Here is a 6,284-nt window from a genome sequence, read left to right as displayed (position 1 = left end):
CCGAGCAAGCGAGTTCCTTTCATCTGCTTTAGCCAAAAGGGTCTTCCAGCAGAGCGCCTGTGAGGACATCCGCTGGAGTGGGAAGGGGCTGGGATCCAGGGGAGGGGGCTGCCCACTAAACAGACTGGCGAGTTAGTGCCTTCTGGCCCACGACGTCGGCCCTGCAGCCCCGGTGGCTTGTCCGTGAGTGGTGCCATCAGCGGGACCCGGGCTTCGAGGGCAGGCGCCACTGCTGGAGGGCAGCTGTCCCGCTCTGCGGGGTGTCGTGCTGGCCGGTGCAGAGGGTGCTGCAGCACCCCTACCCCACCCCCCAGCATCCCCTCGCAACCCTTCACCTGCTGCACGGGGGCCCACTCCCTCCCATTCCGTGCACTCTTCATGCCCACGACTGTCCCCTGGCACGGCCTCGCGTTCCCAGAGGCCCCTGCCTGCACTTGCATCCTTAGCAGGGGGACGCAGGGAGGACTGTGATCACGCGGGCCTTGCCAGGCTCCTCCCTGCCCATCACACACTCGTTCATACTGAACTGGGGGGTCTGCGGGGCTGCACCCTCCTTGAGCAGACCCGCCCTCAGTTCTTTCACACGGGGAAGGCCAGGGTTCTTCTCGAGTCTTTGACAGCTCCCCTCACGCGGTCTGAGCCACTTCTTAGCTTGGAACCAGGGTCACTTTCTTCAGGGCTCTGTGGTCAGTCGTGTTACCTGCCACTTAGTAAGCCTGGGCATGGCCCCTGCCCTGCTCGGACGGAGGCTTCAAATCTAAAGGTGAACGACGACAGGAGACACACGCCCCTGGACACAGCGCCCAGGCAGGCTCAGCCCTGGGCAGAGCTTGGGTAGATCACGCACGCACACGCACACACGCGCACACGCACACGCACACACATGCACGTACATGCACATGCGCGCACGCACACAGGAAAACACGCACACACGCACACACGCACGCACACACAGACGCACACACGCACACACACGCGCGCTCACACGAACACACATGCACACACACGCAACCACACACGCGTGTGCGCACACACAAACACGCGCGCACACACATGCACACACATATGCACACACGTGCACATACACACATGCACACGCACACGCACCGTCCAAGTCTCCTTCAGGAGCGCGCTCCTCGCCGTCTCGCTGCCCGTGGCTTTTCTTAATTGCCGTTCGATCCCGTCTCATCTGCCCCTGTTCACATCTCCGCTCCGCTCTCGAGGAGCATTGTCTAGAAAATTCCACGCAGGAACACTGCCTGACAGGCCGTTGGACAAGCTGCCCGCTTTGATTCATCCCTTGTTTCCTTTAAAAGCATAGTGTTGCTTTACAATTCACCTCGTGCCCATCAGAGATGATGTTTACCTAAAGGCCTCGGCACGCGTTTTGCTGGGATCAAAAGTAATTACTTTGCAAAGTTCATTTCCGTCGTCAGTGTCTTCTTTGCCACTGAATAAATATTTCATAAGCCCGAAACTCAGAGGCTGTTTGTTTCTCTTAGTTTTGCAAGCTTTTTTTTTTAATTAGCCAACATGCCTGTGTTATTCTTTTTCCTCTAGATTTCTTCATATCGTCATACTGAATAAGATATTTTTGAAACAGATCTAAGAATTCTCCTGCAGAAGACCAAAGATGTCGTTGCGTGGGGGACGACTGGGTGTCAGGCATTCGCACGAGGTGAGCCAGGCCCGCGATTTACCTGGCGTTCGCTGAAACTCCCGCTCGGGCGCCGCCTGTGGAAGGCGCTGGAAGCGACTCTTTGCTCAGGATGCTTCCGGGGCCTCTGGTTCCTAGTTAAGTTGGAAACTTCTGAGATCTAAGACCAAGTTTTGGAGTGCATCGTTAGAAGGACTCCCAAGCTCCCTGAGACACCAGCACGCACCCCTTGCCGCCCGCCTGCCTGCCTGGTGGCAGGAGCCCCTGCGGTGGCAGTCGTCACTGCCACACACGCTGCTTCAGGCAGACAAGCCGGGCTCACTTGGGGCTGACGGCAGCGTCTTATCCAGCGGGCAGAAGGTGGCAGCTGAAGCGAGGAAACGCGTGGGACGTGGACGGCACTGGGCGGGCAGGGCGGGCTGCGAGCTCGGGTCGCCCCGGGCCTGCCGTGGACGCTAGCATTTTGGCTCCAGCATCTGGATTCCTAGCGGACATCACTGCCGTCCCTGTGCTCAGGTTCAGGGCATCCCAGTGGGGGCGCTGTGCGTCCCGTAAGGGCAAGCTGGCAACCCAGACAGAGTGGGTCGGGAAGCCGGAAGAATTCAGATGCCATCCGCTGGCTTCCCGTGGTAACGCCCGACGAGCCTCTCGGCTGAGTTCTGCTCTTGGAGGGGACCGTCCCCAGTGTCTCGAGCCTGGTTCCCAGCTCTCCTGTCCACACCGTGTGCCAGCCACCTGGCAGCCTTCCAAGCCCCGCTGCTGCTTAACATGGCCGGAGCTGGTGTCTGCTGCGTGCCACCGAAGAATTCGGGAGCGGTCGGCGGGTACTCGGGTGGGCGGCCGGGGCCTCCGCCCACCTGCCACCCGTCAGCCCGCCTCCTCCGTTCATCTAAGCCGCCCACTGGCCAGACCCTCAGCAGCACCCGAGCGAGCTCTAGGTGTAATTGTCCGCAGCCCCCCGGTGCCCCGTCAAAGGCCCGGTCCACTCATTGTCCCCAGCACACAGGTGCGGAAGCTGGGACGCGGTGCAGTTAAGGCCACAGAACCAGCGAGGGGCACTGAGACTTTGACCAAGGCCTCTGTGTGACAACGAAGCCCATTCTCACACCCCAGGCCTCTTCGGCATTCAAGAGGAAACAAATAGATTGTTTTCTTTTAAAATAATTCACTTCAGTATTTTAATTAACAACTCTTCCTCCTCTGAATTAATAGCAGAGTCGTTTGGGTTTGCTCGCCACGAAAATCTTATTTGGAATCTGAAATCATAAGCAGACAGAGGGGTAGAGAGGAGAGGCGGTCTTCCTGCACCCTGCAGAGGGGGTCCCCAGCCCCCCACAAATCCAGCACACGGACAGCCGTGCAGAGACCGGCACTCTGCGCACTTTGGCCTTGTCACTAATTCAGATGGGACCACCGTCCCTGACCTCAGTCTCTGACCGCTGGGCCTTAGGAAGCTTAGAGACGCTGCGAACTTCCCAGAGCCTGCTCCAGCTTTCTCTCCTGTGTCAGCTCAAACACTCGGTCCCGAGCTCCGCCTGACTGTCCCCTAACTCAGAGTCGCTCATCCCTTCTTCACGTTCAGGAAGTGCAAGCTCGGTGTTAGTGTGCCGTCCTCTGGTGCCTGTGACATCCCGTCTGGGAGGCTGCCAGGGGGGCAGGGGGGGAGGGTAGCACACCTCCTTAGGCGTTTGGGAGCCCAGAGTTTGCAGGGAGAGAGATGCGCGGGCTCTAAGTCCCCGTGGGAGCACAGGGAATAGAGGACTCGGTCCTGGGCTCTGGAACCCAGGTAGAGCCCCACACGGGCCAAGAGTGGAAGGGGCCTCACTCTGAGCCTAGATGTTTTATGCATGAACCGGCTTCGTTTCTGGAATCTAAGTTTTTCAGACGAGAAGGTCCTGGAACATTCCACACCACACCCTCATTTCGCCAGCGTTCCGCCGACTGCCCGTTAGCACAGTTTGAGGTCGCGAATCCTGAGGCTCCTGGACGACCATTGCACGTGCACTGGCCGTTCCCCCTCTTGGCACGTGCCCTCTGCTTGAAAACAAAGTCACTGCTTCCGAGGCGCAGCTCCTTTGACAGGACATCGGCCCCCCTCCCTCCCCAGGCCCCAAACTCCGGCTGCTGTTCCATCCTCGCGCCTGTGCCTCCCGTCTCCTGAGAGAGCGGCGTGCGTCCCCACGTCCCCACACCGGGCAGGGCTTGGGGACCGGCCGCCCCCTGCCCACCTCACCCCAGGTTCTCCTGCAGAGCAGACCCGTCACTTTCACGGGCTGAGTGAAATCGTAGTTTAGAGAGAGGGACCCTCGGGCAGCCACCCGGGGGAGTCAAGGCTCCGTGCGGCTAGCAGGATCGGTCGTCCAGGGCGTCCCAGCACTGGCGACAGCCACGTGGGCTGCCCGAGCGGCGTGTGTTGCGGGATACGAGGCAGCACCTCAGGCCACCCCCCCAGGTGCCCGTGGCACGCGCCACCCCAAGGCATGAGAACCCAATGTCAGCGGACACTGCACATGTCCCCTGGGGGAGGTGCCCTAGTTGGGAGCCTCTGAGCCTGATGTCGCCTGGGGGCCAGTGATGGCGGCAGCCTTTCCTGAGCCGAGTTACAGCCTCGTTCTCTGAGGCCAAGAAACACGCCCACCGGCAAGCCGGCTCTCGCGTCTGTTCCCCAGACCCAAAGCCACGACCTCGGGCGTCTCGACCCACTTCCCGCTTCAGGGCGTCTATCCCCAGGAACCGAAACAGGACCCGAAGGCAGGTGGGCACCATGCTCGCGTGATGTCACTCCCAGGAGCCGGGGTGAGGGAGCCCGCTGAGTGCGGGCCAGCCAGTGTGGGGATGAAGCAGACGTGGTGTGTCCATGCCAAGGATACGGTCCAGCCTTCAGCAACAAGACAAGCTCGCCCTGCACCACGTGGGCGGACCCGGAAGACGGTGCCACGTGAAATGAGCTGGTCCCGAGGGGACACCAGCATGAGGGACCAAGAGGTGTCAGGTTCAAAGACAGCAGGGGTGGGCCGAGGCTCGGGGGGCGGGAAGGGAGCTGCTGTTTGACAGGCGGCCACGCGGTTTCAGCTGTGCGGGACGAACACGCCCCAGAGGTCAGCGTGCGACACAGACTGTGCGCCGAAAACACGGTCAGAAGGGCCGACGTCACAGTCGCACACTCGCACGATACGTGGGGGAGGAAGGGCCAGCCGAGCTCCCGAGCTCTGGAAAGGAGACGTGACGGCGACAGTGAAGCCCTCGGGGATCGTCAGAAGCCACGACCCCTGGTCCCTCCATCTCCCTTCTCCAAACGGTCGGCTGTCCAGCCCAAAATAAACGGTCGATGTGGGCTTGTCACAAGGGTTCTACGGCCAGAACAGTGGGAGCCTTTTACTAGGACATAAACTGTAAGCTAAAATGTCACCAGGTTTTATTAGACAATCTGAACTTAATTGCAAATAAGTTGATGTACTCGTAAAAGGGGACGGAAGACTGCCATCCAAGCGGGCCCGTGGGGACCGGCCCCGCGCACGACACGGCGCCTGAGTCGGCTGGTCCTCTGCTCCAAAGGCGCTGCGTGCTTCCAGAGGCACAGACGGGGAAGAGCGAGGCTGGCAGGGAGCGGCTTTATCGCTTCATAATAACAACACGGAGCCAGAGGTCAAAAAAAGGAGGCCGTACAGACCGTGTTCTAAGGCCATTTTCCCTGGAATAAAATTTCCATAAAGAGCGCTAAGTCTTCTTTATGGGCCGTGAGAACGTCATTGGGAAATTAATGATGGATTTGAGTGATAAATCTGCTTTCATAGGGAATGGTTGGTTTTATGAAAATATGCTTTTATGCTTCCAAGGCTGTCAATGAGAACAGGACAAGGATAGAGTCACAAAGGGTCACGATCCCAACCCGGGCCACCGGTCCCGCAGCCCGATTTCCCCAAATTTGTTGGAAATAAAAATATAGGTCAACAAAAACCTATTTTTTGTGTAAAGGTGGGAAGTTTTTTTTTAAAGATAAAATATGCTTGATATAGGGAAGACTCCGTGATTGGCGTCAGAATCTTGGGTTTTCATCGTATGGCTTTAGAAGTATTCACCCTGGCTAACAACTGCAAGAAAGAAATTTTGCGAATATCAAAATGCTCATCAACATGCCATACAAGGCCATTTTTCTTAATTATCACTTGTCATCTACTGACAATCATTTTGTCCCAAATCGCAATTCTCTCCTATTCTCAAATAAACCCATTTCGCTGGGAAAATAACTGGCTGTTCTGCTTTTAAGCTCAACAATTCCAGGCTCCCTGGGAGCATGAGGGGTACCCGCCCGCTGGCAAGGACAGTTTGACCGCGCAGATGAGCCGGGTTCCAAGGGTGGGGGCCGATGGGGACCTGGGTGCCTTCGAGGCCACGCCTGCAGAGTGCACACACTTGCAGATGTGCACGCCTGCAGAGTGCACACACTTGCAGATGTGCACGCCTGCAGAGTGCACACGCCCATAGAATGCACGCCCTGCAGATGCGCACGCCTGCAGTGTGCACACCCGTAGAATGCACACTCTGCAGATGCGCACACCTGCAGAGTATGCACGCCTGCAGAGTGGACACACCTGCAGCCCTCCCAAACCACAGCCAGTCCAGGGGC

Source organism: Pteropus vampyrus, unplaced genomic scaffold, assembly GCF_000151845.1.
Source record: "Pteropus vampyrus isolate Shadow unplaced genomic scaffold, Pvam_2.0 Scaffold118, whole genome shotgun sequence".
Lineage (NCBI taxonomy): Eukaryota > Metazoa > Chordata > Mammalia > Chiroptera > Pteropodidae > Pteropus > Pteropus vampyrus.
The sequence above is the reverse complement of the archived record's forward strand: the minus strand, read 5'-3'. Positions refer to the sequence as shown.